The following is a 294-nucleotide window of genomic DNA, read 5'->3' as shown; positions in this document are numbered from 1 at the left end:
GGGCCCCCCCGTAGACCCCCCTCGGGGGCCATATCCTGCGGTCCTGGGCGCTCAGCCCCATCCCAACCGGCTGGGATTGCCATGACAACGCTGACTTCAGCCTCCACCTCCTCCTCCTCCCCGGGCTCCGCGCCCGCTGGGTGCTGGCTGATGGCTCGGTGCGGGCAGCGGCGGTGAGTACCCCCCGAGCTCCCCTTTTTTTTCCCCTTGGGATCACACTTTTTGGGTAGAAAAAGGGTTTTTTGGGGGGGTTTTTTTACACCTGCAAAGTCTCTGCCAGCAGCAGCAGGTGTT

The sequence above is a fragment of the Pterocles gutturalis genome, unplaced genomic scaffold (genome assembly GCF_000699245.1).
Source record: "Pterocles gutturalis isolate BGI_N339 unplaced genomic scaffold, ASM69924v1 scaffold43792, whole genome shotgun sequence".
NCBI classification, from domain to species: Eukaryota; Metazoa; Chordata; class Aves; order Pterocliformes; family Pteroclidae; genus Pterocles; species Pterocles gutturalis.
Note: the sequence above shows the minus strand (reverse complement) of the source record.